Raw genomic sequence first — 27,700 nt, forward strand, 5'->3', positions numbered from 1 at the left:
AAGTGTACCTGTCTGATTCTTACTTTGGAAGCTTCCTCTCAGGGGTGTACTCCACCCTGTGAGGTGTGGGGTGTCAGACTGCCCCTAGTGGGGGATGTCTCCCAGTTAGGCTACTCAGGGGTCAGGGACCCACTTGAGCAGGCAGTCTGTCCCTGTCCCTTCTCAGATCTCAACCTCCGTGTTGGGAGATCCACTGCTCTCTTCAAAGCTGTCAGACAGAGTCGTTTGCGTCTGCAAACGTTTCTGCTGCTTTTGTTGTTGTTGTTGTTAACTGTGCCCTGTCCCCAGAGGTGGAGTCTACAGAGACAGGCAGGCTTCCTTGAGCTGCTGTGAGTTCCACCCAGTTCGAGCTTCCCAGTGGCTTTGTTTGCCTACTTAAGCCTCAGCAATGGTGGGCGCCCCTCCCCCAGGCTCGCCGCTGCCTTGCGGTTAGATTGCAGACTGGTTTGTTAGCAATGAGGGAGGCTCCGTGGGCGTGGGACCCTCCCGGCCAGGTGTGGGATATATTCTCCTGGTGTACCCTTTTGCTTAAAGCGCAGTATTGGTGTGGGAGTTACCCGACCTTCCAGGTGTTGTGTGTCTCAGTTCCCCTGGCTAGGAAAAGGGATTCCCTTCCCCCTTGCGCTTCCCAGGTGAGGCGATGCCTCACCCCGCTTCAGCTCTCACTGGTCGGGCTGCAGCAACTGACCAGCACCGATTGTCCGGCACTCCCTAGTGAGATGACCCCAGTACCTCAGTTGAAACTGCAGAAATCACCGATCTTCTGTGTCACTCACGCTGGGAGCTGGAGACTGGAGCTGTTCCTATTCGGCCATCTTGCTCTGCCCCCGGCCTTCCCTTTGAATTACTTCTAATAACAAAACACAATACTGCAAAGGTGATGGCATATCATATCTGTGATTATAATACAGAAGATTGTAATGTCCATTTTGCTAGAAGACCCTCCTCCTTGTTGATTTTGATGAGGCCTTACTGAGGAGGCCTACATGGCAAAGAATGGAGGGTGACCTGTCAACAGCCAGCAGGAAACTAAGGCCCTCAATGTGTCGGTCTACATGGATCTACATCATGCCAACAACCACATGAGCTTAGAAATGAATCCTTCCCCAGTCAAGTCTTGAGAAGACAGCTTTGGCTGAAATCTTTTTTTAATTGGAAAATAATTTAATGATGAAATATATCATATTTGTTAATATCTTGCTTGCCAAAATGTTTCATATTATCATTGGCCTATATCTCAAAATACAATATATATATTGAAGGCAAAGTTTATCATTAATAAAAGTAAATGTAAACCTATAACTCAATGGAAGGGAAGAGCTGAATTCTTGTAAGTCTGAATTAGATAGATCATCAGGGTTTTTTTTTCTTTATTTCTTCTAAAAAGAAAAATAATGGGTTATATGTGTTCTACATATGTAGAACATGCAGGTTTGTTACATAGATATATATGTGCCATGGTGGTTTGCTGTACTTATTGACCCATCCCCTAAGTTCTCTCCCTTCACCCCTCTACCCCCAACAACCTGGTGTGTGTTGTTCCCTTCTCTGTGTCCATGTGTTCTCAATGTTCAACTCCTACTTATAAGTGAGAACATGTGGTGTTTGGTTTTCTGTTCCTGTGTTATTTTGCTGAGGATGATGGCTTCCAGTTTCATCCATATCACCGAGAAGGACATGATCTCATGATCTCATTCCTTTTCTTTTTTTTTTTCTTTTTTTTGGGAGACAGAGTCTCATTCTGTTGCCCAGGCTGGTTGGAGTGCAGTGGCAGGATCTCTGCTCACTGGAAGCTCCGTCTCCCGAGTTCATGCCATTCTCCTGCCTCAGCCTCCCGAGTAGCTGGGACTACAGGCGCCTGCTACCATGCCCGGCTAATTTTTTATATTTTTAGTAGAGATGGGGTTTCACCACATCAGCCAGGATAGTCTTAATCTCCTGACCTCGTGATCTGCCTGCCTCGGCCTCCCAAAGTGCTGGGATTACAGTATCTCATTCCTTTTTATGGCAGCATAGTATTTTATGGTGTATATTACCACTTTTTCTGTATCCAGTCTACCATTGATGGGCACTTGGATTGGTTCCATGTCTCTGCTATTGTAAATAGTGCTTCAATAAACATATGTGTACATGTGCTTTTATAGTAGAATGATTTCTATTCTTTTGGGTATATACCCAGTAATGGGATTGCTGGGTCAAATGGTATTTCTGGTGGCTAAAATCTTGACTACTGTCTTGAGGAGGATCAGATAATCCATAACTGGGCTCCTGAACCACAGAGATTGGGAGATAAAAATGTATGTTGTTCTTAAGCTGCTGAGTTTATGATAATATTAATACCGAGCAATATGCAATTCATATACTCCTGAATCCCTGAAACTCTATCAATGCTCTCTGGAATTTACTCAGGAAATAGAGGTCATTAGAAGAGTATATCTACAGCTTCCCATCAGCAAGTATTACAAAATCCTATGTATATTTTTCTTTACTATTCAACCATTTCTCTCTTACAGTGTATGAACTTTCCATATTCCTAAGACCGTGATTTGAATTGTATGTTTGATCCCATTGTCTCACTGCTTCTTAAAGGCTTTGATTCCAGAACTATTTTTTCTCTCACCATCATCCTCATCATCACATTTTTTTCCCTATGGGATATTTCCCATTTGTGTAGAAGAATGTGTAATAGTGCGTTTTTTTGCCCCCGTGTCCTGCCAGATACAGCCATCTGCTCTTTTTATAGCAACTTTCTCAGAATAATGGCTTTACGCTCTTACCTACTTCTCCTGCCAGTCTCTTTTGGATCCAATTAATTTTATTTTCCTACCTCTCCACTAAAAAGGCTCTTATTAACGTCCCTGATGACTTCCAACTTGACAAATTCAAAAGGTAATCCGTAGTTTACATCTTACTGAAGCTCACACCTGGAACACAATTGATCCCTTCCTTCTCCTTGAAGCACTTTCTTCCCTTAGTTTTGGTGACATCACCCACACTCCTGGGCTCAAGTGATCCTACTGTCTTAGCTTCCCAAAGTGCTGGGATTACAGAAGTGAGTCTCCACCATGCCTGGCCCCTCCTGCCTTTCTTTACTACTGAAGCTTGCAATGCTTCAGAAGTCTGTTCTTGCACATCTTCTCTTCCCTATCCACATTCCTTTCCTAGATAGTCTTGTCTAATTCCATGGGTTTAACAATCATAGATATGCATATAACATCCAAAACTGTATCTGTAGCGCTGACTTTTCTTCTGATCTCCAGGCTCATACATCTAATCTGCAGTTGGATTTTTAATATACAACTCAAATTTAACTTTTGAAAATTGAACTCATAATGTTTCCCATCCCATAAACATTTGCTTTCCCAGGAAGTGGCATCAGCATATTTTCTGTTCCTCATGCCAAAATCCTAGGAATCAATCTTGATTCCTCTTTTTATTTCACAGCTCATATCGATTCCTTTGTTCAGAATCTTCCAGTTCTACTTTTAGAATATGTTGTAAATACGAACCTTTATGTTAGTAGCTGTGTAATTCTTTCTCAAATCTTAAGTGTCATCATGGTAATTCATTTCTCAAAACCATCCAATGACTTCCCTCAACGCTAGGAATAATATTCTAAGTATTTACAGTAGCTGATAAAGTACAAATGAGTTTTTAACACATAGTCAGTTTGTCACATAGTGCCTAGAAATGACATTATGCTTCTGTCCTGACCATTTTTCCTTCATTTTCCCCTTCCTCACTCAACTGCAGCCATACAGACCTCTTTGCTACCCTTAGAACATTCCCATGTAGGTGTGACCTTCAGGTTCCTGCTTCCTTTCTCCTTGCTTTTTCCCCTTCCCAGAATTATTGCTCCCCAAAGTAATCACAAGGCTCTCTGCTCCCTTATTCCATTTAGGTCTCTGCTCAAAAGTCTTAAAGATTTTCCCCCAAATATAGAACTTAAAGTAGCAGTCCAGTTTTTCTCTATTTCCTTCACTACTTCACTTTTCTTTGAGGGTCTTTTCCCCAAAGACAATGTTATATAGCTATGTTTTAGAGCTTGCTACCTCTTGTGAAATGTTAGCTCCTTGTCCTGCTGGGTCCTTTGTTTACTCACTGATGTAATGCAATGCAGACAACTTCATGCGAGTGGGAGAAGCATGAGCATAGATACAAATCATAAAAATGGAAATACCAAATTATCATCATTTGGTGAATTACAGAAAAAATAGGTTTCCTGTAAAATTTTTATAGCTTGATGAAGAATTTGCTGCTGTGCAATAGATCCATTACTTGAGTGTCATGATTTATTTATAGCTGTTTATATGATTTCAATGATCTTATTACTTTGCTGATAGTTTTTTTTTATTCTTTCTTTCTTCTGGAAGGTAGGAGGCTTTGTCTCCATTCTTCTTGTCCCTGGCCATCATGAGTCACTTAAAATAATCCCTCTTATAACTTAGCAAACTGTCAAAGCAGTATATAACAAGGTTGTTAAAAAATTCTCATCAGTTTTCTGTATCTAGAAAACCCGATAGTCTCTCACCAAAGGCTCCTGTATTAGATAAACAACTTCAGCAAAGTATTGGGATACAAAATCAATGCACAAAAATCAATAGCATTTCTATAAACTAATAATATCCAAGCTGGGAACCAAATAAAATATTCAGTCCCATTCACAATGGCCACAAAAAACATAGAATACCTAGGGATACAGCTAGCCAGGGAGGTGAAAGATCTGTACAAACAGAATTACAAAACACTGCTGAATGAAGTTGGAGATGACATAAACAAATGGAGAAACACTCCATGCTCATGGATGGGAAGGATCAATACTGTTAAAAAACAATTTACTCTATTTCTATCAAACTACCCAAAGACATTTTCCACAGAATTAGAAAAAACTCTTCTAAAATGTACACAGAACCAAAAAAGAGCCCCAAGTAGCCAAAGTGAAAATGAACAAAGTAGGAAAAATCACACTACACAACTTCAAACTATACTACAAGGCTACGGAAACTAAAACATCCTGGTACTGGTACAAAAATAGACATAGGCCAATTGAACATGTTAGAGAACGCAGAAGGAAAGTCACACAACTACAAACACCTGATCTTCAACAAAGTTAATCATAGCAAGTAATGGAGAAAGGGCTCCCTATTCTGTAAATGGTGCTGGGATAACTGGCTAGCTACATGAAGAAAAGTAAAACTAGACTTTTTCCTTTCACCATGTACAAAAATCAACTCAAGATGGATTAAACACTTACATGAAAACCTAAAACTATAAAAACTTTGGAAGACAAGGTAGGAAACACCATTCTGGGTATAGAAACTGACTCAAACAGCAATTGCAAGAAAAACAAAAAAAATTGACAATTGGTACCAACTAAAGAGCTCTGCGCAGCACACATGCGCGCGCGCGCGTGCACACACACACACACACACACACACACACACACACACACACTATCAACAGAGTAAATATACAACCTACAGAAGGGGAGATAATATTTCCAAACTATGCATCTGACAAAGTTCTAATATCCAGAATCTATAAGTAACATAAACAACTGAACATGCAAAAAAGAAAAAACATTAAAAATGGGCAAAAGACATTAATAGACACTTTTCAAAAGAAGACATACGTATGTCCATCAAACATATGAAAAAATGCTCAACATCACTAATCATTAGATAATTGCAATTCTATACCACAATGGGATACCATTTCAGTACCAGAAGAGCTATTGTTAAAAAGTCAAAAAATAACAGCTGCTGGTAAGCTTGAAGAGAAAAGGGAACACTTATACACTGCTACTGGGAATATAAACTAATTCAGTCACTGTAGAAAACAGTCTGGAGATTTCTCAAAAAACTTAGGACTATCATTTGACTCAGCAATCCCATTACTGAGTATATACTCCAAGGAATATAAATCATTCTACCATAAAGACATATGCTTGTGTATGTGCATTCACAATATGAAAGACATGAAATCATGCTAGATGCCCATCAGCAGTGAACTGGATGAAGAAAATATGGTTAACTATACCATGGAATACTATGTAGCTATAACAAAAATTAGATCATGTCCTTTGCAGCAACATGGATGGACTTGGAGACCATTATCCTAAGCAAACTAATGCAGTAACAGAAAGCCAAATACCACATGTTCTCACTTGTAAGTGGGAGAAAAATATTGAGTTCACATGGAGACAAAGAAGGGAACAACAGACACTGAGGTCTACTTGAGGGTACAGAGTGGAAGGAGGGAAGGATGGAAAAACTACCTAAGGGGTACTATGTTTGCTAGTTGGGTGACAAAATAATCTGTAAACTGAACCCCCACAATACAAAGTCTATCCATGTAATAAATCTGCACATGTACCCTCTTAACCAAAAGGTTGGAAATAAAAAAGTATTTACTGAGAAAAATTAAAATATAAAAAATACTGACATTGGAAGGAAAAAGAAAAAAATTCTTGTCAGTTGATCCTTTTGTGTGCTAGGCTTTTCCTTGAGGTAAAATAATTCATTAGGAAATTTTGTAAAATTTCTCACCTAATCAGTAATCCTCTAATTAGCTGTGATCTTTTCCTGATGATAAAAACACATTAAAACGATTTTTTTAACACTTTTTAAAGAACATCTTTTTTGGTCCTACCTCCTTCTAACTTTCTCTTTAAATGTGCCAATTTACCCAAGAATGTTTCTGAGTATATAACAAATGTTTTCTGTTTCATCAATTGTTTTTTTCATTATTTGTATGTTACAAAAGAATTCTACTCCCTTTTTCTGAGCCTTCATTTGTTTAACATACTTCTCACACACCTGCTATCCTCATAAGGTTTTAACACACATCCAGTTTGTCACTCAGTGCCTAGAAATGGTGTTATACTTCCACAAAGATGAGTCTATGCCATGCTTTCACAACTCCACAGTGAATAAAATAAACACAACATTGTCCTTTGTAGTGCTCTTATGTTTAAATGGCTTTCTTGAGTTCCCTGAGTCTCTTATTAAAAACATTTCCATTCTATTTTTTTGAGTCAAAGTCTCGCTCTGTCACCCATGCTTGAGGGCAGTGGCACCATCTTGGGACACTGCAACCTTTGCCTCCTGGGTTCAAGTGATTCTCCTGCCTCAGCCTCCAAAGTAGCTGGAACTACAGGCACGTGTCGCCTCGCCCAGCTAATGTTTTGTATTTTTAGTAGAGACGGGATTTCATCACGTTAGCCAGGCTGGTTGTGAACTCCTGACCTCAGGTGATCTGCCCCATCGTCCTCCCAAAGTGCTGGGATTACAGGCATGAGCCACCGCACCTGGCCATGTTTCACTTTCAATATGCTTAGACCTCTGATAAAATCAAACTTGCACACACTATTTGTAAACTATTTACATAAAACAAATACACATAACTTTAGAACTAGGCTTTAAACTTGCAGAAAACAATCATTCTATGTCTTCAAATTAGCATTTTTCCCATTACCCCATTTCTCTTCCCCCCTTTTGGAAAGTGTAGTTCTGTACTTTGTGCATTTGAGATTAAAATCTGGCACTAAGAGTTGTTCTTATAACTGCAAATAGTTTCCATGGAAACACAGCATGGCTTCTCAAATGTCAGTTTCTCAAACTCTTACTTGCAGTTGATGAAGGATCCTTCACTGAAGTGTGACCATCTCTTCCACCTCTGTGAAGTAAGTAGGGGATGCTGGAACAGGAGAACCATCAAGGCCAAACTATATAGTTAAATAGAATGTCCACATCTAAAAAGATGAGGTAAAACCTATCAATTAAAATTGGTGTTTTAAGAAGGAATAATTGGCCTCTTGCATACTAATCAAAAAGCAGTGGCAAGGAAAAAAACACAGGTAGCATATTGATTTCCTTTTTCAGAGAATATATTAAAATAGCTGTCCCCTGCATCTTCCGCTGCTCTCAAACCTATTTACATAGCAAAGCCTCTACGCTCCTCCCAGGGTTTTCTAGGCCTGGCCAAGCACTGGGGTCAAAATGTGTAAAATGGGCATTGACACAGTAGACAGGGATGTGGGTGCTTCGCCCAGTGGACCTCACACACTGAGCAGGACCCCTGTATTGCAGGAAGGTTGGCAAGAGTTAAGCTGAGCCTGGGGCCTCACTCTTCCTGAATAATACCATAGGAAAGAAGCTCAAACACAGGGCTGTTTAAAGGGGCATGATTGGTTTGACATTCTGTACATCTGGATTTCTTTTCATGAGCACAGTGAAATGCTTCCTGCTGAGACATCAGACCATGAAGTGAGTCTCTCCCTGATATGGTTTGGCTATGTCCCCACCCAAATTTCATCTTGAATTGTAACTCCCACAATGTCCATGTGTCATGGGAGGAACACTGTGGGAAGTGATTGCTATGAAGGGTGGGTCTTTCCTGTGCTATTCTCATGATATTGAATGAGTTCGTAAGATCCGATGGTTTTAAAAATGGGAGTTTCCCTGTACAAGTTCTTTTTGCCTACTGCCATCTATGTAAGACGTGATTTGCTCCTCGCTGCTTTCTGCCATGATTGTGATGCCACCCCAGTTATGTGGAACTATAAGTCCATTATGTCTTTCTTTTGTAAATTGCCCAGTCTCAGATATGTTTTTATCAGCAGTGTGAAAATGGGCTAATATAAAAAATTGGTACAGTAGAGTGGGACTCTGCTGTAGATAACCAAAATTGTGGAAGTAACTTTGGAACTGGGAAACAGGCAAGGGTTGGAACAGTTTGGAGGGCTCAGAACAAGACGGGAAAATGTAGGAAAGTTTGAAACTTCGTAGAGACTTGTTGAATGACTTTGCCCAAAATTCTGATAGCTATATGGACAATAAAGTCCAGGCTGAAGTGGTTTCAGATGGAAATGTGCAACTTGTTGGGAACTGGAGCAAAGGTAACTCTTGTTATGTTTTATTAAAGAGACTGGCAGCATTTAGCCCCTGCCCTAGAGATTTGTGGATCTTTGGACTTGAGAGAGACAACTTAGGGTATCTGGTGGAAGAAATTTTTAAGTGGCAAAGGATTCAAGATGTGACATGGGTGCTGTTAAAAACATTCTGTTTTAAAGGAGAAATGGCATAAAAGTTCAGAAAATTTGTAGCCTGACAAATCAATGGAAAAGAAAATCTCATTCAAGCCAGCTGCAACAATTTGCACAAGTAATGAGGAGCCAAATGTTGATCCCCAAGACCACAGGGAAAATGTCTCCAGAGCATGTCAGAGGTTTTCATGGCAGCCTCTCCCAGTACAGGCCTGGAGGCTTAGAAGCTAGAAGAAAAATATGGTTTCATGTGCAGGGCCCAACATCCCTGTGCTGTGTGCAGTTGGGGGACTTGGTGCCCTGCATCCAAGCTGTTCCAGCTGTGACTACAAGGGGCCAAGGTATAGCTTAGGCTGTGAGGATTCAAGCCCCAAGCCTTGGCAGCTTCCATGTGGTGTTGAGCCTGAAGGTACACAGAAGTCAAGAACTGAGTTTGGGAAGCTCCACCTAGATTTCAGAGGATGTATGGAAATGCTTGGATGTCCAGGCAGAAGTTTCCTGCATGGGCGGGGATCTCATGGATAACTTCTGCTAGGGCAGTTCAGAAGGGAAATGTGGTATCAGAGCCCCCACACAGAGTCCTTACTGGGGTGCTGCCTAGTGGAACTGTGAGAAGAGGGCCACTGCCAGAATAGTAGATCTACCTACAGCTTGCACTGTGCACCTGGAAAAGCCACATACACTCAACACCAGTCCATGAAAGCAGCTGAGAGGGATGCGGTACCCTGCAAAGACAAAAGGGCATAGCTGCCCAAGACCATGGGAACCCAGGTCTTGCATCAGTGTGACCTCTATGTGAGATATGGAGTGAAAGGAGATCATTTTGGAGCTTTAAGATTAGACTGCCCCACTGGATTTCAGACTTGCATGGGCCATGTAGCCACTTTGTTTTGGCCAATTTCTCCCATTTGGAATGGCTATATTTACCCAATACCTGTACCCCCATTATATCTAGGAAGTAACTAACTTGCTCTTAATTTTAAAGGCTTATAAGCACAAGGGTCTTGCCTTGTCTCAGATGAGACTTTGGACTGTGGACTTTTGAGTTAATGCTGAATTGAGTTAAGACTTTGGGGGACTATTGGGAAAGCATAATTGGTTTTGAAATGTGAAGACATGTGGTTTTGGAGGGGCCAGGGCAGAATGATGTGGTTTGGCTGTGTCCCCACCCAAATCTCATCTTGACATGTAACTCCTGTAATTCCCATGTGTCATGGGAGGCACCTGGTGGGAGGTGATTAAATTATGGGGGAGGATCTTTCCTGCACTGTTCTTGTGATAGTGAATAAATCTCACAAGATTGTTGGTTTTAAATATGGGAGTTTTCCTGCACAAGCTCCCTTTTTGCCTGCTGCCATCCATGTAAGATGTGACTTGCTCCTCCTTGCCTACCACCATGATTGTGAGGCCTCCCTAGCCATGTGGAACTATAAATCCATTAAACCTCTTTCTTTTGTAAATTGCCCATTCTTGGTTATGTCTTTATCAACAATGTGAGAACTAACTGATACACTCCTCCATGTCTTCTTGCCATTGAGTTACTGTACTGTTTTCTCAGACGGATCTGCTACAGTCCTTGCTAACTTCACACCCTCAACATGTCTGCTTCCCTCATCACAATGTTCTGTGAATGACTAGGAGTAAATCAATGGCTCCACCAATAAAGATGTATGCTAGCCAGTAGGATCACCCCTACAGATGTTTCACAGGATTTAGACAGATATAAGAGAGTCATTTGGGACTTTCCTCTCTATCAATTCCAAAACAGGCAAAGAAGAAAAATATTAGCATATTCATGTCACTGCAGCCAGAATTCTGACAGTAAAATTAAGTAGAAAATTGAGACCATGAATTCATATAACCATAAGCAAAATAGGCTTTTTTTGGTCAAGTCTTGTTTGGAGAGTTTCTGTGGACATTCCTTAAGCCTGAAATTTACCTTTCTTATTTTGATTGTTGATTTCTTCATGTTAAAGAAAGACTTAAAATAACTACAAGCACTGGTCAATAACTTAAAAAGTTTTGTTTTTTTTTCCCCACATTCTGGGACACGGGTTGATCAAACTTTGGCCTAAGATACTACATTAGTTGCCTAGAGAATAGCCCTTGTCTTTCTCCTCCAACCCTTTTTCTTTCTCCTTCTCTTCCTTTTCTTTCTTTGTTTCCTCCTCTTCTTCCTCATTTGCATTCCTCCACCCTAAGTTTCCCCCTCATCTTTCCAAATCTTTTTGGTAACTGTCACCTTGTTTTTTTTTTTAACTTAGTTTTATTTTAAGTTTGCATATGATTTAAAGAATTAAATAGTTCCAAGAATTATTTTATGTAAAAACTGCATTCTCTTCCTACCCAGTTTCCTTTGCACTATGAACAACCACTCTTAAATCTTTAAGTTGATTCTCTTTGAATTTACTTCTATATCTCTAAGTAGCATGTTAATATTGCCACTTGTTAATTTTATCAGTTTTAGGCATTATTACTTTATTCTTATTATGGACCATTGGTTAGCATTCACTCTCCATGTTTTCACTCATTCTTACATGCTTCATGTTTATTGGAATTTTGAGTGAACTTCTGCAGCATTTTGTAAAAAATTGCTTGGCTTTTCGTTTTCAGTGTTACTTTTGAAAAGTTCAATATTAATTTTGCTGTTTCTATGAAATCTGGTTTTGTTTTTGTTTTGTGTCAGCTGTTGTTATTATTGTTTTTTGTTGTTCCACTTCTAGAAGCTGATAAGATGTTTTTTATCCCCAGTCTTCTGAAATTTCACAATCACATGTTATCAGGAGAACCCCACCCCTGATATTCAACGTGAGTTCTTTTTTATTTCTCTAAGCATCAGCTGGTCTGAGAAATAAAGAGAAAGAATACAAAAGAGAAATTTTAAGGCTGGGTGTCCAGGGGAGACATCACATGTCGGCAGGTCCATGATGCTCCCTGAGCTGTAAAACCAGAAAGTTTTTATTAGTGATTTTCAAAAGAGGAGGGAGTGTATGAATAAGGTATGGGTCACAGAGCTCACATGCTTCACCTGGTAATAAAATATCACAAAGCAAATGGAGGCAGGGAAAGATCACAGTACACAGGATGGGTTTGAAAATTAAAATTGCTAATGAAGTTTGGGCACGCATTGTCACTTTTGATAACATCTTATCAGGAGACAGGTTTGAGAGCAGGCAACCAGTCTTAACAAAATTTATTAGGCGGGAATTTCCTTTGTCCTTAATAAGGCCTGGGATGGCTATGGGGAGACTGGGGCTTATTTCATGCCTTTGTCTATGACTGTAAAAGACAGGCCACCCCTAAAGCAGCCTTTTAGAGGCCTCCCTCAGGGGACACATTCTCTTTCTCAAGGTTATGTTTCCTTGTGAGAAAATAATTCCAGTGATATTTCTCCTATTTGCTTTGAAAGAGAGAAATATGGTGCTATTCTGCCCAACTCACCAGCAAGACAGAGTTTAAGGTTATCTCCCTTGTTCCCTGAACATTCCTATTATCCTGTTCTTTTTTCAAGGTGCCCAGATTTCATATTGTTTAAACACACATGCTCTACAAACAATTTGTGCAGTTAATGCAATCATCACAGGGTCCTGAGGTGGCATACATCCTCCTCAGTTTACAAAGATGATGGGATTAAGAGATTAAAGTAAAGACAGGCATAGGAAATCACAAGGGTATTGATTGGGGAAGTGATAAGTGTCCATGAAGTCTTCACAATCTATGTTCAGAGACTGCAGTAAAGACAGGCGTAATAAATTGTAAAAGTATTAATTTGGGGAAATAATAAATGTCCATGAAATCTTCACAATTTATTTTCTTCTGCCATGACTTCAGCCAGTCCCTCCATTCCGGGTCCCTGACTTCCTGCAACAACATGTCTTGGTGTTGATTATTTCCTTCATGGTGCTAAACTCTCTATGTTATATTTCAAAAGGAAATGATATATTCTCAGTTCTATGATTTATTTTTGATTTATTTCTTTCATGATTTTCTTCTTTGTTGTTTTTTACACTATGCTATTTATGCTGTTTTCTTTCTGTTCCCACTTTCTAGAACTCTTACTATTTTGATATGGCAACTCCTGGACTTTCTAATTTTAATACATTGTGTTTTTACATCTCTTAGCCCTTTTGCTCTGTATCTTAATACATGCCCTAAATTTTAGCTTATGTTTTAGTTTACATTTTATTTTCTTCTATATACTTTTTAATTTTAAGAGATTTTTTTCCTCCAAACACTCATTTTTTATAGCATCCTATTCTGGCCTAGTGGATGTAATATAATTTTTATGTCTCTGGAGAGGTTAGAACTAGTCATTTTGAAGGTATTTTTCTTATCGTCTAGTATTTTCTCCAAGTTACCTTTTAAATCTGTTTTTAGTGTTTGTTTTGGCCTCTGTATTTCATGTCAAGTGCACTCCTTAAAATCAGGTTACCCTTGAAAGAATTGAAGATTCTTTCTTTCAATTTCTTGCCTGGCTGCTAATTTTCCAGGGGCTTAGTGAGAAAAAAAACTTTGGGAACTCAATAATACATGTATTTTGCTTACTTCTTTTCTTTATGGACTCCAATCTTCTGCTTGGCCTGTTTTCCCTAGTCCAGAAACCCTTAGTTTGACCCAATCCAGAAACTTAGAACCTTAACCCCTTTCTGGATAGAGGAGGAGCATTATATTCCTGCAAGAATAGGGTATGGAAGGCCTACTGCACCTCACAAAGATTTCTTAATCAACCATTTACAGTCCTACCTTTTTCCCACTTCCAAGGATAACTATTAAAGTAATTCTGGAGTCTTTTGTAGGTTCCATGGTATAAATATGATTGTTTCTCTGTTTTGCTCACTGTTGCCTTAGGGTTCAGTCTTCTTGATTGGACCAGGTTAGTCATCCTTCCTACTTCAGCTTTCTAGCTTTTACATTTTTTTTTTTTGCCATTGTTATCTTCTTCCATCTCTTTGGCCTTGTTATTTTTTATCTGTAAACATTTTTTCCAGTTGTCATTAATAGTATTTAAGGAAAGAGTAGAATACAATATATAAATCCAACATGCCATCATTTGTAGTTTTGTTTGTATTTCACTGCTACTATATATGAATCTAGTAATTTATAATATTTTAATTTTATAACTGGAAAAGCATATGAAGATCTGATACTGTTATGGGATCTTTGGGGTGTCACTTTTTTGGCTGGAAAACTCTGTGGCTAGTGGCACCTTTGCTCAAGTTTTTCTTAGGCTGACTGGCCTCATGCTGCCCTCTCAATCTGGCAGACTACACTTGGGCTCACACTACTAGCTTGGATCCCACACCTCCAAGGGAGCCTGTGAGTCATGCATGGAGTGGTGAGGGATGTGTGAGCAAGTGTGGGGTCCTACCACTGTGCACAGTTAGACGTGCTGGCTACTGTCATGGAGTGGGCAGCTCCAGGTGTTGGCATAGATGCCAGATCTCTGAGAGGTTGCAGCTGAACCAGCGGCACCACAAACAGCTTCCCCCGGCTAGCACCAGGGAATGTGGTGGTGTCTGGAAGCTTGGAGACATCAGGAACCACAGGGTGCCAAAGAGGGAGTCATAGCCTTTGCTTGGGGAGCTCCTAGGTCTGGGATCCCTGAAGGGTCACAGCTCTTCTCTCCTTCTTTTTCCCTGCAATGTGGCAAGCAGGGGATATGTTTCAGCCCTCTTTGTGTTATAACTCTTTTAGCCTTTCCTTTCAATGGGCCCTGAGTTCTCCTGCGTCTAGGAAGAATGGGGTGCATGGACAAGTGGAGGTTGAGCAAGACAAAGAGGAGATTTACTGAGCAATAGAACAGCTCAGAGGAGGCCTGCAGTGAGTGGCTCCTCTACATAGCCAGGGTGTCCTGACAAGGGGTCAACTATGGATTGGCAGGTCATCCTGACAAGAGTTCAGCTTTCACCAGAGAAGATAGTTCCTCTCTGTGGCTAGTCGTACCATTGTCTCCTCAGCTCTCAGCAGACAGGAGAACCTGGGGTGGGCAGCTCTTCTCTGCAGCTGGTTGACCCATCATCTCCCTGACGTCTCTCTGCCCTTTCTTCAAGTCAGACTGAATCCAGGGTTTTTATGGGTCTCAGAGGGAAGGAAATGTGTACTGATTGGTCCATGGGAGGCCATGTGTGGGCCCAGGGAAAAGCACCACACATTCTCACTCCAGCCTGGCCCCCAGGCTTCAGGCTTGAAGGTAGGGCTTCACTGGGGACCCACTTCCTTCTACCCAGGAGCCTGTCTGCCTCTGCCACCATTTATGGCACGCAGGCTGTTCATGTCAAGGGCACCTGCAGTTCAACTCTGGGCTGTCCTCAGTCCTTCCCACCTCAGCCTCCCTCCCATATTTGTTGGTGCCCAAAGTCTGGAGTGGGCTAAGGAGGCAGGGGGCTGGCATGCCAGTGGTGCCCCAAAAGTGCACATACCCAACCTGGCTATGACAGCACCCAGCCCCATACTTGCTCTGAGATTAGAGCAGACACCAGGAGCAGGGAGAGGCCAGGCAGTGGAAGCAGACACTTCTGAGCCTGTGTGGGGCAGAGGGCCTCCCTAGGTCCCTGAGAGTGCAGAAATGCCTGGATCCACAGTGGTGGCAGGGAGGCTGCCACTGCACCTGGGGAGCTTTCACCCTGCCAATTCGAAAGGGGCAGGACTCTCACTTGTTCCTGGCTCCTGCCAGCTCTGTGGAGCGTGCAGCCCCAGTCATGCCTCCTTGTAGCCTAAGATGGGGGCTCTAGGTCCTCCATGCCTGACCCCCTTGCTTTCCTGCCAAGAGCAATGGGCTGACTCCCAGGGCAGTGGGCTCTGGGGGGCTGCTCCCAGGGTCAGGCTCTAGGGACTGCTCTCCTCCTCTCCATGTTTACCCTGCAGCACACAGCAGGTGAGAGTGGTGATGTGGTTCCAGGTTTCAGAGTGGCAGAGGCGCTGGGTCTGGGAGTGGGTCCTGCCCAACCATGAGAGCGTGGGGATGGTATAGTCGCCTGCCTCAGGGATGCAGGGCACAGGGCACTGTTAACACTGCTGCTCCTGCAGCCACTCCTGCCACCACCAACCATGCCTTCCCGCTGCAGCTGGTGTGATGGCAGCGACCGCTCCAGACAGCCCGCTGCTGCCATCAATATCTTGATTCACAGATGAGAAATCTAACCTCAGGAAGGTTAATTGGCCAGCTAACAGAGTTAATCAGAATAGATTTGGGATTTGGACACAGGTTTTTTGACATTTAAATTTTAACTCTTAGAATCTCAAAGTTTTAAAACAAAATGAGACGATAAATTATCTCATCAAAAACTTCATACCGTGAACTGAATTTTACAGAAGTCAAAAAATTTTTTTTTCTTGGACAGACTGCAAGCTAGGACTTAGGCCTCTTGACAATGAATCCATGTTATCACAAATTCTTTTCAGAATATTTCCTTCAAAGTTAGGAAGGGTGGATTTAGAAGAGAGAGTGGACATGGTTTATGTTTTGGAAAGTGAAAATAAGTGATATTTGTGCATTGAAGTTGTCCTTATGTCTGTAAATTATTAAGACTGGCTGAGTGTTGGCCGGTAGCAAAGTTCTGAAAAGGTCTATTTCTACTACAACAACACTGCTCAGAACTAGTTGGATTATTCAGAGCCCACAGAAGTGGTGCGGTAAAGATGGTTTTCATCTTTACCACAGATGGTAAAGGTGGTTTTAATATAGCAATTGCTACTTCAAATATATATGACCCAAACTAATTTTAGTAAAGATAAAGCAACTGTTAATGAAAATGTTCAATAATGATAAAACCGGAGTAAACTTTAACTTAAAACTAAGAAATTAAAATAAAACAAATCTGGAACTTTCTAAACTTCTTACCATCCCTGTACTTTGAGAAAATACCAAGAAACCAATTTATATTTCAATACATAAAAAATAAATGCAATAATTGGATACGTTATTATTAGCTTCAGGGAATATTTACTGTCATACTATAAAACTTAGGTAATAGGATTTTATAATAAAATGCTAACTTTAATTATAGCAAAGAGAATAACAGCATAATAATTAACATGTAGTAAATCATATGCCATAGACTATTATTATGTAAAAATCAAGCTGAGTTTCCTTGCAAAAAAATCTGCATGTTTATTGAAAACAAATTTAAAAATATGATCAAGTCACTTTAGCCTCAAAATAACCCAAGAGACTATTCTAGAGTTTGATGAAAATTAAAGGAAGAGATGTGGGCTTGATAATTTTTTTAAGTAAAATGTACGACTCTAGTTTATAAACACATGTAAAACTGACCCAAGTATGGCTTAAGAAAGAAACATAACTTACAAAATTGATTGAATATATAAGTGTGGGGTGTCAATCTTTTAGCTACAGTTATTTGTCTGGTTGATTGCCATCAGTTAATAGTGTAAGACAGTTTCCTTCTCTTTTCAAAATTTGCTTTACCCAGAAGTGACTTGCAAATCACTTGGGTTGGAAAAAACAACAACAACAACAACAAAAACAAAAAAACAAACAGAAAAAAAACATTTTAGAGGTCTTCCTACCTGGTTCCAGCAGTAGATCCTTGACTTGGCACCATCTGGAACATCCAGTGTCAGCTCCAGGCTCTAGAGAGACTGATACTCAAAGTCAAGCAAGTTGCCTTTCTTGCTGTTAATTGAATAACTTTCTGTTGGCACTTAGCAAAATATATGTGGGTTCCTGAGCAGAACTGATACTGTTTTACCTGGATCTGACATCAAGGCACTGATATTTGGTGAGAAAATAAAAGTCAGTTAAAGAATATGTTCAGAAATCTTCTGCCCTCTTTCCTTCAAACCCTTGTTTCTTACTCTTTTTTAGTCTCTTTATTATTGGTTGCCGTCTCAAATGGTGAATCAAGTTCTCTTTTTTGGTGCATCTCTAGCCAGAAGTTCTTATTCATAATCTTTTCTGAACTTTCAAATTAAAAAATAACCCTGTATTATCAGAAGGGTGATTGTGATTAGGTAGTAACATACGTCTGTTGAACTTTTACTACGTGTCTATCAGTCACTGGGCTCTGGATATTAACATATACTGGAATTACAAATAGAAGTATTAACCAATCTTGTTATTTTCTCTAATTCTATATGTGGTCCTCTGCTTTCACAGTTGCAATCCATCTTAATAAAATTACAAGACATTTATTTTTTAAATCAAAGTTAAACTTTTATTGTGTCTTGCTGTTTTCAGCAGTCTCTCACCTTTAAAAAGGCCTGAAATAATAACTATCTTCTTCAACTCATTTTAGCTTCTGTAATTTTTTTTCTTTTTCCCTTAGGTTCTAACTGTTGTGGTCTGATGCTAAAAATGTTTTATCTTAAAGGTCTAAAGGAAATGTTTTCTTCCAATATAACATTCTGTGCTCTTGGCTTTAAATTGTTCCATGAATCTGAAAATTTTCACTTATGAGCCAGGAAACATTCCTCCTATGTTTAACTAACTCAAATGACCCTTTCCTTAGTCTTGCTTTGCAGGTTAACTAAATGGACTCCCCATGGAGAACAGCAATCACTGCACTTCTTTTGCCTTTTGGTAACTGGCCTAACCATTTATCAGAATAATTCCTATGTCATTGTTATTAAGTTGTGCTTGGTTTAAAAAAACTAAGATTAAAAAATTAATTAAGTTTATTATATCCATGTAATTCTCTGTATTTGCTTTTAAAGTCCTCTGCCATTAAGTTACAGGTCTTTGACTCCTGGGTTTAAAAAAAACAACAACAAATCCTGCTAAATCTTAAACACTGGCAGTAGCTAAAGCCTCATCTTTAGACCCAATAACAGATGCCAATCAAAATAAACTGTGTTTGTGAGACACAGGGTCAGAATTTAAAACTATTCAAATCTTCAAGGTGCAGGGACTGTCATGGAAGAGGTGGGTGTGAGATTGTAAGGGCCAATTTTGAGACATAAAATTAGTCCTGTTTTTAAATAAATTAACTTAATTTCAAAGGCACACTGACGCAAAACCAACATTTAGGCCCATGTGTCAGATTAACAAGGTTTTCTTGGAGCATTAACTCACTCTTTAATACATAACTATAAAGATTATAAAAAGATTTATGGAAATTATATCTTATGACCAAGATGATTAAAATTTAATAGATTTTGTTTATAAAATTTTGAAAGATGGGTTTAGTTGGCCTCATGCTGTCTTTATTATCAGGGATTATTGTTTGGGAAATTAAGCCTCCTCTCTCAAAGAATGAGATTTTTACCTTTTTCTGAAATCTTCAAGTTTTAGCTTTGGCTAAATGAATGACTTATTTTATAATAACCTGTGATTCTATTTTGTGATATGAAGTGTTTTAAGCTATTTATATTTGACAAACTTTCCAAAATCAAACTCTAAGTTTGATCCTCATTGACTTTGATGTTAGATTCCCTTGAAGTCTAAAAGAGAGATCTTTGACTTGTTTGATAGAATAAAATCATTGTCAAATAAAATCATTTTATTATAACAAAGCTGAATATGTCTCTTTTGGATTTCAGGCTAACAGTATTGTCAAATATGAAATAGGGTTAACCTTATTTGGATTATATTCATATAAATGTGTTATTAATGTGGTTCCAGAATTTCATGAGGTTCCTGTGATTCTAATATGTCTTGGCATACATTTTTAGCAGTAATTATGATTATTATAAAAGATTGCTGTGTGACACAGAAGTAACAAAACTTCCTTGTGAATTGTGTTTTTAACCATGACTGTTTTGAGACTCTTGTAATCCACAGTTGTTTTACTTTTCTCTTTTTTAATAAATGTTTTTATAATCAGCTATAGGACTCTGACAGGTGCTCTGAATGCAGGTTTCTGATAACTTTGGAGATTGTGACATGAGAATAGAGGAAAAACTTCCAAGACTCCCACAGAGAGCTAATGTGTTCATAAACATGAAGTAGAACAGGAGTTAATTACGTAGACCAAAACTAATGGAAGATTCAAATAATCTCTTTATGACTTTGTTTGAAATATTGGTAATTCTTTTGTGTTAGAGTCTAGAAAACCCTTTGGCTGTGAGCTATTTACAGCTTTTAACAATTGGGTAAACTACAGTCCTGTGCATAAAATCTGAAGAATAATTCTCTCTACCCAATTTTTTCAAAATTTGAAAACTGTGTGCAAGTATACTTAGTGTATTGCAGTACCGTTATTTACATAAGTTCAATAAGAATCTGTTTTTTTATTAATCTAATCTAAGATTTCTTATTAAATAAAGTTTCAGCAGAGCCATTAAAAAGAACCTGTATAGCAAATGATTATTCTTGCTGACTCTATGCAAATATTCAGGCCAAGTATGATAAGACTAACATTTATTTTACAGATAACTTTGTCCTATGATTTGTCATTAATGAAAACAGGGATTGGACAAAGAAGAATGATATTTCAAAATAAATTATAGTACACCTGTTATTAGACTCTCATCTTGCCTAATGTTTTTCAAATTTTATTATTTTCTACAGTTTAATTTTTTCCTTCTTTTATTTCTTTTTCCCCATTTGTCCTGATTTGAAATCACTAAAAGTTAAGATGTGTTTTTTTAAAACCCTGTGAACTGAAGCTAGACAAACTTCTGAAGAAAATAGTAGCAACTTTGGTGACCTTCTGGCAGACACTGGGGACTTTGTGGACAGCAGCTCAGGAAAACAATTATTTAGGCAAAAGAGTACATCCAGTGGATGGAGCATGGTGAAGTGGTTATGAGTCCAGACTCTGGAGCTAGACTGTTTGGGAAAGAATTGTGTGGTTTCAGGTTCTTGCGTTGGGACTGACTAAGCAAACCAGTTGACCTATGATGAATGAAGAAAAACATGGTGGGGTGATGGCCCACCTTGGGGTGGCACAGAGTCAGAGTCAACTTCCCACCCTCATCCAAGGGAAGTGGTGAGTGATTATGCGACTCTGCTCAGGAAACCAGGGGTTCTCCCATGGATCTTTGCAAACTGTGGATCAGGAGATCCCCTTGTGACCTCACGCCACCAAGGCCTTAGGTCTGATAAACAGAGCTATGTGGAGTTTCAGCAGAGTAGTCACTCAGGCACACACAGAGACCTAGGAGTTTTATATACTCCACCCTGAGATTCCTGACAAGGACAGGAAATCTGTCTACATATCTCTAGGAAGGGGACTGAATCCAGGGAACCAGGCAGCATTGTTCTGTGGGCCCCACATCCATGGCTCCTCCTAAGTTAAGACCTAATGGTTTGGAATTCTAGTCAGCCAATAGCAACAGGCTGGAGTCTGCCTGAGAAAGGACTGAGTTTCTGGGGAGAGAGTTCACCACAATCTCTGTGGTTTGGTCAACTTGGGCATTCCAGCCCACCAGATTTGGAGAATCCAAATGGTCCAGACAAGGAAGCATCACCCACAGTGCAGCACAATTGTTTTGCCAGATTGTGGCCAGACTGCTTTTTAAAGCAGGACCCTGATTCATTCCTTCTCTCTGGGCAGGACCTCCCTATGGGGGCTTCAGCCACTCTATCCAGGGTTATATGAACAGAGCTCTGAACTCTACCTGAAATGGAGCTCCCATGGGAAGGGGCAGCTGCCATCTGTGCAGTTCTATTGACTCAGCCATTCCTGCTAGTTTTAGAGAATCCAAATGGTCCAGAGAAGGAAGGGTTCTCCCTCTCCCCAGTGCAGCACACCTGATGTACCAAAAAGCAACCAGACTGCTTCTTTAAGTGGGTTCCGGATTGGATGAGATCTCACAACAGGGGTCTCTAGTCACTTACTACAGATGCATTCAGTTGACAATAGTTCAGTACCCCCTGGAATGTGCCATTTCACAGCCTTCATTGGTGATACCTCCAGGTATGGGAATAAATGAGACACCTAGGATCTGGAGTAAACACCCAATGAACTTCAGCAGTGCTATGAAAGAGTGGCCTGATTCTAAAAGAAGGAAAAACAAACAGAAAACACCACCAACAACTTCAACCAAAAAGACCCACAAAACCCCATTTAAAGGTGAGCAACCTCAAAGATCAAAGATGGGTTAGTCCACAAAGATGAGAAAGAATCAACACAAAAATGCCGGAGTACCTATTCTCTTCGAAATGACTGTAACACCAGTCCAGCAAAGGCAAAGAACTGGGCTGAGGCTGAGATGGCTGAATTGACAGAAGTAGGTTTCAGAAGGTGGCTAACAATGAAATTGACTGAGCCAAAGGAGCATGTTGTAACTCAATGCATAAAAGCTAAGAATCATGATAAAACAATACAGGAGCTGATAGCCAGAATAGTCAGCTTAGAGAAGAACATAGCCGACCTGATGGAGCTAAAAACACAACACGAGAACTTCATGATGCAATAACAAGTATCAGTAGCAGAATAGACCAAGTAGAGGAAAGAATCTCAGAGCTTGAAGACTATCATTCTGGAATAAGACAGGCAGACAAGAACAGAGAAAAAAAAAGAACAAAAAGGAATGAACAAACCTATGAGATATATGGGATGTGTAAAGAGACCAAACCTACCATTGATTGGGATACCTGAAAGAGACAGGGAGAATGGAACCAAGTTGGAAAACATACTTCAGGATATCATCTGGGAGAACTTCCTCAACCTAGCAAGAGAAGCCAACATTCAAACTTAGGAAATGCAGAGAAGCCCAATAAGATACTCTGAGAAGATCAACCCCTACACACATAATCATGAGATTACCCAAGGTGGAAATGAAAGAAAAAATGTTAAGTACAGCCAGAGAGAAAGGCCAGGTTACTTACAAAGGGAACCCCATTAGAATAACCAGTGGACCTCTCAGGAGAAATCCTGCAAGACAAAAGAGATTGGGGACCAATATTCAACATTCTTAAAAAAAAGAATTTCCAACCTCAAATTTCATATATCCAGCCGAGCTGAGCATTATAAGCAAAGCAGAAATAAGATCCTTTTCAGACAAGCAAAGGCTGGGGAATTCATCACCACCAGGCCTACCTAGCAAGCACTCCTAAAGGAAGCACTAAATATGGAAAAGAAAAATCATTACCAGCCACTACAAAAACACTGAAGTGTGAAGGCCAGTGACACTATGAAGCCACTACATAAACAAATCTGCAAAATAACAAGCTAGCATCATGTTGGCAAGATCAAATTCACACATAAAAATACTGATCTTAAATTTAAATGGGCTAAATGCCCCAATTAAAAGACACAGTATGGCAAGCTGGATAAAGAACCAAAGCCCATCAGTATGCTGTCTTCAAGAGACCCTACTCACATGAAAAGGCACACATAGGCTCAAAATAAAGGGATGTAGAAAAATTTGCCAAGCAATTGGAAAACAAACGAACAGAAAAACAGGGGTTGCAATCCTAGTTTCTGACAAAATAGACTTTAAACCAACAAAGATCAAAGAAGACACAGAAGATGCTGAATGCAGTAGCTCACACCTGTAATCCCAGTACTTTGGAAGGCCGAGGTGGGTGGATCACTTGAGGTGGAGTTCAAGACCAGCCTGACCAACAGGGCAAAACCCTATCTCTACTAAAAACACAGAAATTAGCTAGGTGTGGTGGTGCATGCCTGTAATCCCAGCTAGTAGGGAGGTTGAGGCAGGAGAATTGCTTGAACCTAGGGGGTGAAGGTTGTAGTGAGCCAAGATTGCACCACTTCACTTCATCCTGGGAAAAAAGAAGGGCATTACATAATGATAAAGAGTTCAATTCAACAAGAAGAACTAACTCTCCTAAATATATATACACTCAATACAGGAGAAATCAGATTCATAAGGCAAGTTCTTAAAGACATACAAGGAGACTTAGACTCCCCCACAATAATAATGGGAAACTTTAACACCCCACTGACAATATTAGACAGAGCATCTACACAGAAAATTAACAAAAATACTCAGGACCTGAAGTCAGCTCTAGATCAAGTGGGCCTGATAGGTATCTACAGAACTCTTCAACCCAAAACAACATAATATACATTCTTCTCGTTGTCACACAACACTTACTCTAAATTGATTTCATAATCAGAAAGTACTCCTCAGCAAATGCAAACGAGCTGAAATCATAGCAATCTCTCAGATCACAGAGCAATCATATTGCAACTTAAGATTAAGAAATTCATTCATAACCACACAGCTACGTGAAAATTGAATAACCTGCTCATGAATGACTCTGGTAAATAATGAAATTAAGTCAAAAGTCAAGAAGTTCTTTGAAACTAAAGAGAACAAAAAGACAAAATGCCAGAATCTCTGGAACACAGCTAAATAAAGCAGTGTTAAGAGGGAAATTTGTAGCACTAAATGCCCACATCAAAAAGTAGGAAGATCTCAAGTTAACATACTAACATCATAAAGAACTAGAGAACTAATAGCAAACAAGCCCCAAAGCTTGCAGAAGACAAGAAATAATCAAGACTAGAGCTGAACTGAAGGAGATAGAGATATGAAAAACCCTTCAAAAGATAAATGAATCCAAACACTGTATTCTGAAAAAGTTAATAAAATAGATAGACCACTAGCTAGACTAATAAGGAAGAAAAGAGAGAAGAATCAAATAAACATAATCAGAAATGATAAGCAGGATATCACCACTGACCCCACAGAAATACAAACAACCATTAGAGAATACTATAAACACCTCTGTGCACATAACTAGAGAATTTAGATGAAATTGATAAATTCCTGGACACATACACTCTCTCTACACAGAACTAGGAAGAAATTCAGTCCTGTAACAGGCCAATAATGAGTTCTAAAATTGAGGCAGTAATAACTAGCCTATCAACCAAAAGAAGCCGATGACTAGACAGATTCACAGCTGAATTCTACCAGAGGCACAAAGAAGGGCTGCTGCCATTCCTACTGAAACTATTCCCCCCTACCCCACCCAAAAAAGAAAAGAAAAGAAAAGAAAACACAAAGGAGTGAATACTCCCTAACTCATCCTATGAGGCCGGCATCATCCCGATACCAAAACCTGGCAGAGATACAACAACAAAAAAGAAAACTTCAAGCCAGTATTCTTGATGAACATTGATGGCAAAATCCTCAATAAAATACTGGCAAACTGAGTCCAGCAGCACACTAAAAAGCTTATGCACCACAATCAAGTTGGCTTCATCCCTGGGATGCAAGGATGGTTCAACATATGCAAATAAATGAAAGTAATACAGCACATAAACAGAAAGACAGAAACCACATGTTTATCTCAATAGACACAGAAAAGTACTTTGATAAAATTCAACATCCCTTTATGTTAAAAACTATTTATAAGCTAGGTATTGAAGGAACATAACTCAAAATAATAAGAGCTATATATGACAAAACCACAGCCAATATCATGCTGAATAAGCAAAAGCTCGAAGAATTTCCCTTGAAAACTGTCATACAAGGGTGCGCTCTGTCACCACTCCTACTGAATATAGTATTGGAAGTTCTTGCCCAGGTAATAAGACAGGCAAAAAAAAAAATAAAGTTATACAAATAGGAAGATAGAAAGTCAGACTATCTTTGTTTGCAGATGACATAATCCTATATTTAGAAAACCCCATTGTCTCAGCCCGAAAGCTTCTTAAGCTGATAAGCAACTTCAGCAAAGTCTCAGGATACTAAATCAATGTGCAAAAATCACTAGCATTCCTTCAACCAATAACAGGCAAGAAGAGAACCAAATCATGAATGAACTCCCATTCACAGTTGCTATAAAAAGAATAAAATGCCTAGGAATACAGCTAACAAAAGAAGTGAAGGACCTCTTCAAGGACAACTACAACCTACTGCTCAAGGATATCAGAGAGGACAGAAACAAATGGGAAAACATTCCATGCTAATGGATAGGAAAAATCAATATCATAAAAATGGCCATACTGCTCAAAGTAATTTATAGATTCAATGTTATTCCCATTAAACTACCATTGATATTCTTCACAGAATTAGAAAAAAAACTATTTTAAAATTCATATGGAACTAAAAATGTGCCCAAATATCCAATACAATTGTAAGCAAGAAGGTCAAAGCTGAAGGCATCATGCACCTGACTTCAAACTATACTGCAAGGCTACAGCAATCAAAACAGTATGGTACTGGTACAAGAGCAGACACATAGATCAATGGAACAAAATAGAGAACTCAGAAATAAGAACATACACCTATAACCATCTGATTTTTGACAAACCTGACAAAAACAAGCATTGGGGAAAGTATTCCTTATTTAATAAATGGTGCTGGGAGAACTGGCTAACCATATGCAGAAAATTGAAACTGGACCCCTTCCTTACACCATATACAAAAATTAACTCAAGATGGATTAAAGACTTAAATGTAAAACCTAAAACTATAAAACCTTAGAAGAAAATCTAGGCAACACCATTCAGGACATAGGCACAGGTGAAGATTTCATGATGAAAACACTGAAAACAATTGCAACAGAAGCAAAAGTTGCAAAATGGGATCTAACTAAACTAAACAGCTTTGGCACAGCAAAAGGAACTATTATTAGATAGAACAGACAACCTACATCATGGGAGAATATTTTCACAATCTATTCTTCTAACAAAGGTCTAATATTCAGCATCTGCAAAGAAATTAAACAAATTTAGAAGAAAAAACAAACAACCCCATTAAAAAGTGGGCAAAGTCCATGTACAGACACTTCTCAAAAGAAGTCATACATGTGGCCAAAATATATGAAAGAGCTCAACATCAATATCACTGACTGCTAGACAAATACAAATAAAAACCACAATGACATACCATCTCATGCCAGTCAGTATGGCTATTATTAAGAAGTCTAGAAATAACAGATGCTGATGAGGTTACATAGAATAATGAACACTTTTACACTGTTGGTGAGAGTGTAAATTAGTTCAACCATTGTGGAAGACATTGTAGAAATTCCTCAAAGATCTAGAGGCATAAATACCATTTGACCAGCAATCTCATTTCTAGGTATGCACCCAAAGGAATATAAATCATTCTACAATAAAGTTACATACACACGTATGTTCATTACAGCACTATTCACAATAGCAAAGACATGGATTCAACCTAAATGCCCATCAATGATACAAATAAAATATGGTACATATACACTATGGAATACTATGCAGCCATAAAAATGAGTGAGATTATGTCCTTTGCAGGGACATGGATGAAACTGGAGGTTATTATCCTCAGCAGACTGATGCAGGAACAGAAAACTAAACACCACATGTTCTCTCTTATAAGTGGCAGCTGAATAATGAGAACACATGAACACAAGTGGGGGAACTACACACACTGAAGTCTGTTGGTGGGGTGGGGAAGGGAGAGCATCAGGAAAGACAGCAAATGAATGCTGGGCTTAATACCTGAGTAATGTAATGATTCTTGCAGCAAATCACTACGACACATGTTTACCTATGCAACAAACCTTCCTGTCCTGCACATGTATGCCTGAACTTAAAATAATAGTTGAAGAAAATAAAAAGAAAATAATAGCAACCTATTTACATTCATAAACCATCTTTACACCTGCCTACTGATGTTTGGACTTCAGAATAATATGGCCTATATCTATTTTCTATAATCGTTCTTTACTTTTGGTTGGTTGGTTTGTTGTTTTTCTCTCTTCCTCCTCCTATTTTTTCTTTTCAGAATGTGAGACTTTGCAACTTACTAAAAATGATCTTTCCTAATAACATGGGATATACCCAT

Source organism: Rhinopithecus bieti, unplaced genomic scaffold (genome assembly GCF_001698545.2).
Source record: "Rhinopithecus bieti isolate Rb0 unplaced genomic scaffold, ASM169854v2 scaffold_14937, whole genome shotgun sequence".
Classification (NCBI taxonomy): Eukaryota; Metazoa; Chordata; class Mammalia; order Primates; family Cercopithecidae; genus Rhinopithecus; species Rhinopithecus bieti.